Source organism: Ambystoma mexicanum, chromosome 2q, assembly GCF_040938575.1.
Source record: "Ambystoma mexicanum isolate Mex_15411 chromosome 2q, UKY_AmexF1_1, whole genome shotgun sequence".
Taxonomy (NCBI): Eukaryota; Metazoa; Chordata; class Amphibia; order Caudata; family Ambystomatidae; genus Ambystoma; species Ambystoma mexicanum.
The window spans coordinates 1304998798-1305011195 of NC_090924.1; positions in this window are offsets into that span (position 1 = coordinate 1304998798).

Genomic DNA, 12398 nt, shown 5'->3' on the forward strand with positions numbered 1-12398 from the left:
GGTTGTGTGCAAGGTTTTGACTGCTGGCATTTCTAGGGTTGTAGGAACATCCAACTCAGAAGTACGTGGGTGCCTGCCATACATGGTATAAAAGGGTGTCTGCCCAGTGCTGTTGTGTAGGGAATTATTATAAGCATATTCAGCTATCCATAATAGGTCGAACCAGCTTCCTTCAGCTTGGTGTAATATGCAACGCAGATACTGCTCGAGCGTCTGATTTGTCCTCTCAGTTTGACCATCCGTTTGAGGATGGTGACTGGTGGATAGCCTGATGTCGATCTGGGCCATAGAGCAGCATTTTCTCCAGAAGTTAGATACGAATTGAGTACCTCGGTCTGAGACCAAAACTGAAGGAAACCCATGGAGCCGTGCGATGCCTTCAAGAAATACCTTTGCCAGAGTGGAAGCATTTGGGAGCCCCTTAAGAGGAATGAAATGTGCCATTTTTGAAAATAGGTCCACGACCACAAGAATAGTGTTAAACGCCTGACTGGGTGGTAAGTCGGTAATAAAATCAAGGGACAACGTGTGCCAGGGTGCTGGTGGGATTTCCAATGGTTGTAATAGCCCAGCCGGTTTCTGCTTGGATGACTTGTTTTGAGCACACACTCCACAAGATAGGATGAATTGGATAATGTCTTTACGCCACGTGGGCCACCAATAATTTCGTTTTACCTTGGCTAGGGTTTTAGCGATTCCGGGGTGGCCCTCGATCAAGGAATCATGGAACCGGACATGACTTGTTCTTGGTTTGGTAAGAATAAACGATTCCTGAAATAGGGCAACTGATCTTTTATCATGTAATGTTCTCCTTGTTCACTCCACGCTTGTAATTGCTCCGGACTCATCGGGTTTTAGATTTCTTCATGTAATTCTTTCTGAGTTATGGTTGCTGTGATTCTTCGGAGCTTGTCACTCGGGATGATTGCTATTGGGTCACGGGTCTGATACCCTTGCTCTTCCACCCCCATATGGGAAAGGGCATCGGCCTTCCCGTTTTTCACCCCTGGTCGAAATGTAATCACGTAGTCATATTCGGCAAAAAAAAGAGCCCAACGTAGTTGTCGTGAGGATTGGGCCTTTGCCGTTTTTAGGTACTGGAGGTTACGGTGATCAGTTATTACGGTGATTGTGTGTCTGGCCCCTAAGAGGTAGTGCCGCCATGCCTTAAAGGCTGACTTAATGGCCAGGAGTTCTTTGTCTGTGATAACGTAATTGAGTTCAGGGTGTGTGAATTTGCACGACCAGAAGGCAACAGGGTGTAACTGGCCCGTTTCGGGGTCCTTTTGTGAGAGGACGGCTCCCATAGCCATGCTCGAGGCGTCCGTTTCCACCAGGTATGGGAGATCAGGGCAAGGGTGGCGTAAGATTCGGGCAGAGGTGAATCTTACTTTGAGTTCCTGGAAAGGCACCTCGGCTTCTGTTGTCCACTGGAACTTTTTGTTGCTTTTCCTTAGTAATGACGTGATGGGATGCACGAATTGCAAAAATCCTGGGATGAACTGGCGGTAGAAGTTTGCAAAACCCAGCATACTTTGAACCCCCTTGAATGAATTTGGGGATGGCCAGTTCAGGATAGCATCTACCTTGAGTACATCCATTCGGATTCCATTCGGGCTGAGAATAAAGCCTAGGAATTCCACCTCGGAGACGTGGAATGAGCACTGTTCGAGCTTGGCGTAGAGCTGCTGTTGACAGTGTTTCTCCAATACGGATCGGACCTGTTTAACGTGGTCCTGCTTTGATGCGGAATATACTAGGATATCAACCATGTACACTAGAGCACAGACCTCAATCAATTCCCGTAGGACATCGTTCATGAAGTATTGAAATACAGCAGGTGCGTTGCAAAGGCCAAAGGGCATTACTTGATATTCGTACAAGCCGTATTTGGTGCGAAAAGCGGTTTTCCATTCGTCCCTCTGTTTTACAAGAACAAGGTGATATGCACCCTTCGGGTCTAGTTTTGTGTATATTTGGGCATATTTGACTTGATTAAGCAATTCAGGGAGCTGTGGCAGGGGGTAGCAATTTTTTACAGTAATCTGTTTGAGCGCGCGATAGTGGATGCACGTTCTCAAGTCCTCCTCCTTTTTTGGTACGAAGAATAGAGGACTGGCTGCTGGAGACTTCGAGGGACGGATGAACCCGTTGGCCAGGTATTGTTCAAGATAGGCCTTCAGGTGCTGGTTTTCTGGTTCTGTGAGTGCGTAAATTTGCCCACAAGGGATTTGTGTGCCGGGTATCAGGTCGATTTGGCATTCGTATGGTCTGTGCGGTGGCAGGGTATTAGCCTGTTCTTTCTGAAAGACATCTTGAAAGTCCTGGTATTCACTTGGTAGGGTGCCGATTGCCACAGTCGCAAGCGTAGAGGTTCTGGTGTCTATTGGTTGTTTCTCTTGGCGATAACATTTGTGGGCGCAAGTCTCGGGAAAGGCCAATTCTTTTGCTCGCCAATCGATTTGAGGATTGTGATCTACCAACCATGGCATTCCCAAAATCAACCGGAACTGTGGTGCCTTAATGAGGTCGAAAACGATAGATTCTAGGTGTCCATCCTGGCACAGAAGGGTTAAAGCTGCAGTGCATTGGGATACTGGACCAGAAGCTATTTCCGTGCCGTTGACAGTGGTAACAGTGTCGGTGGTTGATTTAGGGCGTAACAGAAGCCCTATCTTTGCCGCAAGATCCTGGTCGATGTAATTCCCAACGGCTCCACTGTCTATGTACGCTCCTACTGCGTGCATCTGAGATGGTTGTTGGTGATTGATCAAGACCACAGATGGTGCAAAATGGGAGGTCTGTAGTTCACTTTCTTCGCTCGAAAAGTGGACCCCTACACTTGCCGGGCTGGGGAGTTTTCCGATTCCTTGATGGTATCTTCCTTGTTTGTTTTATTATTTATAATGCGCGAGCATACTCGGGGGGGGGGGGGGGGGGGGCCGGGCCGGTGCGGGGGGTGTATCAGGGCGCAGCCTTTACAAGAATTTGCAAAGCTTGGTTACAGGTCATAGAGTGTACAGAGTGACAATAGGGTACACCGATATTATATACATTTCAACAGTGAAGTACAGAGATATTATATACATATAAACAAGTGGGCACGCATGGTTAAATTGTGTGCGGGTAGCTTGAAAATGGGCCTGGCAGTGGAGATAGTGTCTTTGGCGTATCTATATTATATACATAGAAACAAGTGGGCGCATGTGGTTACATTGTGTGCGGGTAGCTTGAAAATGGGCCTGGCAGTGGAGATAGTGTCTTTGGCGTCCTACGTTTTCAGCCATGAGACAACCTTGGATCGGAAGTTCTGGTAGGGCAAGTCACTCTGAGATTAGGCGGTAGGGAATTCCACAGTTTGGCTGCTTTCACTGGGAAGCTGTTGCCACCTATGGTGACGTGTTTAAAGTTGGGGACAGAGAGGCAGTCTTTGTAAGCAGTTCTGGTGGGTCTCAGGGAGGACTGTCTATGGAATCTATTGATCAGGTAGGTAGGGGCAGCGGTATTGAGCGATTTGTGTGTGAGCAATGCAGTTTTTAAGAGAATTTTGTTGTTGATGGAGAGCTAGTTATTCTGTAGGTTAAATCCAGAGATATGCTCTCTTCTGGAAATGCCCAAAGCCGCTCTGAGAGCATTGTTCTGAAGGGTTTGTAGTTTGCTGGTGGTATCCTTGGAGGATCCTAGGTAGAGGGTGTTACAATAGTCCAGGCGGGACAGTATAAGGGTTCTAGCGAGGGTAAGGCAACTAATGTCGGACAGAAATGGTTTAGCTGTGCGGATTAATTTGCACGTATGGCCGTGGAGGACGCCAGGGAGCTCACCTGTCTTCTGAAGGAGAAATTAGAATCTAAGTAAAAACCCATAGTTTTGACCTTTTGTCCAGCCCTGATGTTACCATCGATCATGAAGGAGTTGTAGGCAGGGCCAAGTTTCTTTAAACTGGCCGTGGTGCCTAGGATGATGAGTTCCGTTTTATCATCATTCAGGCATAGTCCATGTGTGGCCATCCATGCCTGGATGATGATGTACATCCTGTTTAGCAAGGCCAAATCTTTTCCATTATCTCCAGAAAGCGGAAGGAGGATCTGGGTATCATCTGCATAGTTAGTGTAGGTGATACCGAGATGATCCAAATCATTGAAAAGGGGCTTGGTAAATATGTTGTACAATGTGGTACAGACACAGGAACCCTGTGGGATGCCACATGTGATTGGTATAGGGTCTGCCGCCGCAGTTGGTGAGAAGACCCACATGGTTCTACCGTTGAGAAAAGAGGTAATCCAGGTGATGGCCTCAGTGGAGAAATGAGCTGATGTGTGGAGATGTGTGCAGAGGACAGAGTGATCGACCAGGTCTTAAGCTGCAGACAGATCGAGGAGGAGTAGTAGAGCAACTTGGCCGTTGTCTCCAAGTGTATCGATCTGAGCTTTCAAGTCTATCAGAGCAGTTTCAGTCCCGTGTTGAGGGCGGAACCCTGATTGTCTGGAACCTAGTAGATGGTGTTCTTCCAGGTACTTCTGAATTTGTACATTGGCAACCTGGTCCAGGATTTTTAGTAGAAAGGGGACGGTCGTTATAGGTCTTTAATCTGTGGGCGTGGCTGGGTCGAGTGTGGGTTTTTTAAGTAGTGGATGTACCCAGGATTGTTTCAGATTACTGGGGATAGAGCCAGTGGTGAAGGAGGCATTAACTAGTTTCGTGATGAAGGGGGAGAGGTCATGGGCAGCATCCTTGATAAGCTGTGCCGGGCACAGGTCTCCCTGATAGTTGGAGGGTTTCAGAGATAAGATAATTTTTTCTACTTCAAGAATCGTGACTTTAGAGAAGTTGAAGCGAGTGAGATCTGTAGGCATAGGCTTATCTAGTGTTTTTGAGGGGAGAGTGTCATTGAGGGATGCTTTTTTTGCGGGCGATTTTACTTGTCCGTGGCCTCTACCGTCCTCCTCGGTGGCTTCACAGGGCACTCTTTAAGGAAATGACCTGACCTTCCACAGTACAGACATAACTGCTGCTGTCTCCTTTTATCCCTTTCTGCTTTAGTCAAAGGGGATCTGACCCCCCGGATTTGCATTGATTCTCCTGAACCTTCTGTTGTTCGGGCAGTATTGTCCTTTGAACGCACATACATAGGGTGAGGGTCCGGTCTGGTTCGATCTGCTCTTCGGTCCCGCAACCTATGATCCAGTTGAACAACAAGGTCAATGAATTCTGAGCAGTCTTTCGGGGGGTTCACTACTTGTGCGAGAACATCCTTGAGCTCCCCCCGCAACCCCTGATGAAATAACATGGCCATTTCCACTGGCCATTCTGCTTCAACTACGAGTCTATTGAATGCGGCTATGTATGTTAATAGGTCTTTATTCCCTTTGGCGTAGGGACAGAAGTTTGTTGTCTAATGCCTGCCCATGAGTACGAGGGGCGAACAGCTTTTCCATCTCCTGCTGAAAGCCCCTGAAGTCATGCAGCAAAGGATCGTCTTGGGCCACAAAGGGTACAGACCAGTCCGCGGCCCTACCACTCAGGTAGGATAGCACAAAAGGGACCTGTGATTGGTCATTCGTAAAGGCCCCTGGCCTACAAAGGAAGTGCAGGCGGCACTGGTTCATGAATTTTGCAAACCTCTTGGGATCCCCGGTAAATCGTTTGGGCGGGGCCAAGGGAACTGCCCCAGGAAGGGTTATCTGAACGGGATTGGCTGATGGCGCTGGCATCGAGGGCACGCTTCCCGTCAATGGTGCATGCCCTGCTTGTGACTGGAGAAGTTGCCGGCTTAAAGCATCAGTGTGTTCTTTGGCTACTATCAGCTCTCTCCTCAGGGTGTTGGTCTCCTGCCTGCCTGCATGTACTTCAGAACGTAGCTGCCCCAACATGTGGGCTAACTGGTCGGTTTCTGACGTTTCCATGACACCCAGGTGGATTTTGCAGAGGCTTTGCGTTCTGTAACGCTCACCTGGTATCCACGGGGACGTCACTCAGCCTATTCTGACCTCTTACGACCTCGAACCCTTCCCTGGAGGCTATTCGACTGGAGACTGGGCCTGAAACACAGGATTGGTAGAGTTTAACTCCCTATTGTCTCTGTGTGCTTGAGCCCCTTCTTCCCCGGGGTCCAACCCTTCCCTTTGATCCACAGCTCACCTTGTTTTCTTGGATAGTGTGCTCTCCGTCCTGCTTTCAGCGCAGGGGCGCGTTGATTGATGCAGGCTCATTGCTGCCTAGTTACTTCACTGGCAAGAGTCCGACAGGTAAGTATAATGAGTCTTTTGAACAGTTCTCTAACTTCGTTCCTTTCCTTCCTGAGATGATAGCCGGCGTCCGGGGATGGCAGCGTGCTGCTGAGATGAGTAGCGCTGAAGGTGAGTGAGAGCGCGATGCACCCCTTTCGTATTTGCATTGAACTGAGTTCTTTTTCTGTGTCTTTTAGGTGCCGCGACGTTTTCAGCGTGGATGCCGGGTATGAAGAACAAGCGCGGTATGCAGCACCTCTAGATGTTGCCACGCTAACCTGGAGTGTCTTTTCCCTCTTGCAGATGGATGAGAAGTTCCGGAGACAGAGTTCCCCCAGAGCGGCTTGGATTCAGGTGAGCGTTTGAAGCTCGTACAGTATTTAAAAATAAGTGAAGATTTGCAGAATGCTTACTAATGCCTTTTTTCAGTTCTTTTCCCTTTTTCTTAGGAAGCGGCGTGCCGGGATGGGAATGACACCGCTGAAGATGCCCGCAGAACAGAAGGAGCGATGAATGATGGGAAGAAGTGCCGCAAGGTAAGGCTGTTCCTAACAGTGTTCTTGTTCTTGCAGGAGCTGAGCGCAGAAGAAAGATGCAGGCCTACTGGAGGTCGATCCGAACTCGCTGAGTGTCACGCTGCAGGTGCAGAAAACGCAAAGCATGTTTCTCAGCCTGGGTGTGGCTTAAATAGTCTCTGGATATCCCAGGTGTCTCTGGGCTGAACCACACCCAAAAGACTAGACCGCACATGCAGTTCTGGGAACCAAAATATGTGGGGGCATCCATCTTGTCCCCATCAATGCACTACAAGTCCAATCCCCAATGTCATCCTATGGGAGTGAGTGAGCCTGGTGCCACAAGCGCCAAGTCTGACTCCAAGTGGGTCTTTGGAGGGATGGAGAGGCCCTTGAGGGCCATATCGATGATCGTGGCCTGGCTCCAGCCTGACATCTTGAAGGGCTGGGGACATGGGGGGCAGGAATCATGACAGCACTGTCCCAAACAGTCAAATATCACAGGAAGGTCTCTAAGAAGGTGGAGTCTCGCTCCCTTTGCTCCGAGTTCTGTACTGTTATGTCTGAACCAGCGGTTCAGAAGACGGTTACTTTAGTGCTGAGAGAAACGGGGCAAATCGTCTTTGGATCCCCATAAGAGGAAGGACCACAGACCACATTCGGCACTGGCTTTGGTACCTAGAGCAGTGTGTGAATAACTCTCGCTCAGAATCAGTTGCAAGGCGGATTGATCATTCTGTTCCATCCAAACACTTCAGAGCTTTTTGGTACTCCGTTCTCTCATTCTGCAGATTTCACCAGTGCAGGGTTTTACAATCTACCTCCCAGCCTTTGGTACTCATTTTCCTTACTAACATTCAGGTACCTGGACCACTGATGTTGAATGTTTATCATAAGACTGTTAAAACATCTTTTGCACCTTCTTTGCATAGAGCTAAATTAACAACTTTAGTGGAAGCTTCCACATCTCCTATGGCTTCCATAGGACAGATGGCTCGCCCCGGGGCCTTCTACGCCCTCTTCTGAATTCATTAACTCATCAACTTCTGAAGTAATGCAGTCCATGTCCGATACGTTCTTGGATATCCTGGCCAACAAGCTATCTCATGCAAGTTTGCCATCTGAATCTTTGGTTCCTGTGCCTGTTCCGGTATCTATCGAGTTACCAGACAAGCCTCCTCCCCGGATGGTACCTGCTAATACCTCAAATCAGTTTAATTTGGTAATGTCAGTGGCTATGCAAGCACAGACAAGCCTCCTCCCCGGAGGGTACCTGCTAATACCTCAAATTAGTTTAATTTGGTAATGTCAGTGGCTATGCAAGCACAGGGTTTATAACCTCTTGAAAAACCTGCCTCTTCTGGCCTTTTTTTCAAGACTGTCATCTTCCTCGTCAGCAGATAAACCTCTGCTAGCAATGGAGGCTTCATTGATGAAACAAGCAATGACCAATTTGTCAAAGTCTATTTCCAAATCATTGGGCTCTGAATATAATACAGATCAGGATGAGTCTTTTCTTGTCATGGTAAATTTGCTGGCACATGCTGTCGTTCTCTCCAGCCCTCTTTAAGGGCAAAGACCCTATTCAGAATCCTGCTTCTGTCCTGGACAAAGATTCCAAGTTATGTGAATCGAAGGGCAAAAATATCTATTGGGAAGTTTTTGGAAAGTTTGGGATCTGCTTCCTGTTGATGCCCAGGAAGAATGTTTCTTTTGGTTGTCGGTGTGGAAAGAAGAAGCTTAACGACAGTTAGAGGCCAATAAAGACCTCACGGACACCGCTTCTAAGGCTAGGAACTGTTGGAATGAGTAAGCATGCTTTTCTTAGCTATCTAGGAAAAGGTGATGGATTTACCCTTTTATGGGATAACTTTTTTCCCCTTCCACAGATGTAGGTATTACAAGTTTGTAAGACTGGTGTCATTACTGCAAAGTTATGCCAGCAAAGGGGAGCTCAACGGGTCAGCCATCATTCATTTGTTTCCAAAATAGGGGCATCCTCTGTAGGCTTGTTTGTAGCAAGGAGAAACAGTCTGTCGGGAGTATGCCTCTAGCCAGGTGTTGGGTCTTTGTTACCTGGGACACTCCTTGAGCCTGGATTGGTCAGGAAGTTTCACCATTCCTTTGCCCCATTTTCTCTAATTCACCAGACTATATGTTCCTTTACGGAGGCTCACAATTGTAGTCTGATCCTAGTGGTTCCTTATTGGCCCTGTAAGAAGTGGTTTTCTGACCACCTTCAGTTCTCTAGGGGAGTGTTCATCTCCTTCTGATCTGATGACTGAAGATCTCCTAGTATAGCAGGGAGTGAAGGTTCTTTGTTGCCTATCATTGCTGGGCTTGTGGGTTTAGTTCCTGAGGAACTAGTCTACGCCAATGTTTTTATCTGATGAAAATATCCTAGTCATGCAAGCAGCAAGAAAGGATTCAAAAAGTTTAACTCCGGTATCTTTCTCAGTGAGCCAACCTTCTATAAAGTTGTTTGTGTCACAGAGTGAGACAAATCTTCTATTGCTTAACTTTCATTTTTTCCTCTTTAGATTGATCAATTAGCACAATTCCACAAGAGTTCTTCTTTTGAATATACTTTATTTTGTTAGTACTGTTGCTGATTCTTCACTGCATACCATTTCTTTTTGAACATAGTGTTTCATCTTTTCATTATTTTGTAAAGTGTATATTCCTTGCTCTCTCTACACTTTCCCCACTGTTTTATAGTGGTTCATTAGGAGAGTTCATTGTCTGGTCTTTTTCCTTATTATACAATATATTGACTTTCAATGGTTGTAACTCCAATATTTGAGCAAAAATGAGAGAAAACCTGGATATCAAATGGGAAAAGAGAGATCTGCTTGTCCCTCACACAGTACCGCCGAATCGCAATCTCACTGAGTTGTTAGTTTCTTATTGACTGACCCTTCTTCAAACAAAGGATTTCCAAAGTAGCCAATATGAAATCAAATAGCTACGGCTCTGTTAACCTGTCTTTCACGAAGGATATAAATCCAGTTACAGCTTCATTAGACAATGTTTTGCCCTTTATGGCTTATTTAGCAGACACCGGCATTCAAATCCAATCCTGCAACCATCATTTGTCTACTTTAGCCGCCTACCTTAATTCTTTAGAAGAGGTCTTTTCTTTAAAAAACAAAATTGTTAAGCTGCATTTTCAGGGGCTTCTTCATCTTCTCCCCCCTTTCAGGGAACCTTCTCCTTCATGCGACCATAATGTGACTCCAGCCACTGTTATGCCTAAAACCTTTAAACCACTAAATACTTGAGAGCTGGATCTTCTCGTGGGGAAACTGCCTTTTTGTGGGCATTATGTCCACAGGAAGGGTAAGAGAAGTTCATGCTTTGTTCAGAAGACCTTTGCATCGTCTTCCACAGAGACAAGGTCATCCTTACGACTATGCCATCTTTTATTCCTAAAATCATATCCGACTCAAATTTACGAGATTGTTTTGCCGGATAATCTTAACGTGGCAAGAACCTTAAAGCTCCACCTGGAAAGAATTGATCCTTTCAGAAATCCGACCACCTGTGCATTACCTCCGGGGGACTTTCCCCTGGGGAACAGGCCAAGTGTAGCTGCATTATTTCTTGTATTTGTAAGGCTTACGAAAGTACTGGTCTCCAGGTTCCTGAAAGATTATGTGCACGCTCTACCAGAGCTCAGGCAGCATTGCTGTCTTTCCAGAGAAATGTTGCCAGAACAGACATCTGTAGGGCCACTACTTGAGCTACACCTCATGACTTTGTGAGGCACTATTCTTTAGACTCCTCATCCAGGAGGGATGTTCTCTTTGGTAAGCAAGTGCTTTGCAACCTGGCTGGCCATCCACCAATTTCATGGATCTGCACAGTCTGGGTTCCCAACCAGTTGGGAAGGAAGGAGAGCAGGACAGTGGAGGACGAACAAATTACCTTTGTGGTGATTCCATTACTTCTATTACTTACTTTCCCTCCTTCACAGCGTCTCCAAGATGTTCCCCTATCCACATATTCCATACCACAACCTCCACAGTGGAAAGAATTGTGGGACAGAGGTGCCCTTTGGTGAGGCATGGATTGGGGCGGGGCATGCAGAGGTATTCTTGCGCATACCAAGCCCATTTCTTAAAGCCTTTAAGTGATGGCACTTTCTTTTGGAGAAGATTTTTTCCCGCTATCCTCAACCAATTGGGAAGGAGGGAGAGCAAGAACTGGGAGTACCACAATTGGAAGTGACCCTTGTGACTCCTTAGTCTATCAAAGGGAAACTTGGAAGCCCTATACCAGATTGCAGCATAAGAGTAAATGGACATGGTTCTGCCATTGGTAGTTTTGCAGGTAGTTGAACCCTTTGTCTTGTGGCCTGAACACATTTCTTTCATTTTGAATCTGGCATCTTCAGGTGTATTGGTAAAATCCTGCAGTACCTACTTGTCGGCAATGGTAGCCTACAAAAAAGTAGTGGGTTGGGGTATCCTTCTGTCTAATTCAAACAGTGGTGAAAAGTCACTTGAAGTTTCCAGCTGTGAGAGCCCTCATTCCTTTTTGGGAAGGGGAAGGAGAGAAGAGACCCCCCTTTTTTTTCTTCCCTCTTCTTTTTCTTCTCTCTAGTGTTGTGTGTCTTATGTGTGGAGTGTGGTTTTTTTCACGTGGGATTTGTAATAAGTTATATTAAATTGTAGGTTTGATATATTCGAGTTAGATCAGGTGTCCCCAATCTTTTGTGCGCAATGAGCAAAATTTGCATATCAAATGAAATGGTGAGCAACATCCATTTATTGACTGAACATATTGCTGCTCTTTTAGCGGACAAATGATTGCAAAACAAAGTAGAAATGTAACAAACCTATGACTGTTTATAGAACATTTTAATTTGCAGTACGTAATAGTTACTAGACCATGTGCAATTCAAGTAAAGTACATTTGCAAAGCCTCTAACTTCTTTTGACGTTCAGTAGTTTACAGAAAAGGTTAAGGAAATTGAGTGGCCAGTACTAAATAGTTAGACACATAGGACCAGTCAAGTTATTCAAAAATATAGTAGGACTAATTACACATCACCAGGGTTGCAGGTTCTCAAGCAAAATATTTGAAAGAAATGTTGTGCAAATGTTTGGACAGTAAAATTGGTCACAAATGGAGCACTGATTTTCAGGTGTACTTTGGGGTTCTGCGTGGGGATTATCTGAGATCTTTAGTGGCAAATGGTGCAGTCATAAGCATACAAGATCAGCAATACTGTTCCAGAGTCATCGATTACTGTATTGTGGACTATTTTCTTTCTTCTTCAGGAATGTTATAGCATTTTGCATTTCTGTTTGAACAAAGAGTGAACACTAATCTCGAGTTAATTTTCCAATGGCCAGCGTGCGCACCATGAAGAAGATGTCTGGCAGCCAGAGAAGTTGGTTGGCGATGCCTAAGCTCGAAAAGAAGGCATTGGAAAGAAATGCTAAATCTCGAGAAATTAAGATATTCTCTTAAAACTGTTAAACAGTTCAGAGGTCACAAAGGAAAGTCTCGGAGTGTTTGGTTGTAACTATCTGGGACAGAGCTATTGGTAAACAGGATCACCAAATTCAGGAGGTCCAGGTTATAGAAAGGTATGCCCCATGGTTCGATGTAGAATCTTGAAAAGAAAATTCAACCATGATTTAATGGC